The 481-nt window shown below is 51.6% G+C and overlaps 1 pseudogene; it reads left to right on the plus strand.

The window, feature by feature from the left end:
* Positions 1-365: 365 nt before the first annotated feature.
* Positions 366-474, plus strand: LOC111660912 (5S ribosomal RNA; annotated as a pseudogene).
* Positions 475-481: the final 7 nt, after the last annotated feature.

Raw genomic sequence — 481 nt, forward strand, 5'->3', positions numbered from 1 at the left:
TCGTCTAGTTGGTCCCACAACACCTCCAGGAGGCTAGACAGTGATCACTGGCGTCCCAGAGTCACTCCCCTAATGCCAGCCATCACTGCTCCTCACACCACCATTTTCTTTATCTTGCCTATGCTACCACAAACAACACCATCATCAACTCTGACAAAACACACTAGCAGATTCAGCAAACAAACTCCCCTGCACAGTTGGAGAAAGTGGCGGCCATTTTGAAGGAGGCAGAGTCAAGGAGAGAAGCCTTTTTGAGCTAAACTCTCCCCCGCCGGATTAGGCTGTACTCAGTCATAAACACGTAGCTTCGTGCATGAAGGACATGATCGTCATGTTTAAAGAGGGTATTTGTCGCGCTCCCTCTCGCTTACGGCCATACCACTCTGAACACGCCCGATCTCGGAAGCCAAGCAGGGTCGGGCCTGGTTAGTACTTGGATGGGAGACCGCCTGGGAATACCAGGTGCTGTAAGCTTTTTGGC

Source organism: Seriola lalandi, unplaced genomic scaffold (genome assembly GCF_002814215.2).
Source record: "Seriola lalandi dorsalis isolate HSWRI2012SDOR001 ecotype SW California unplaced genomic scaffold, Sedor1 jcf7180001992965, whole genome shotgun sequence".
Taxonomy (NCBI): Eukaryota; Metazoa; Chordata; class Actinopteri; order Carangiformes; family Carangidae; genus Seriola; species Seriola lalandi.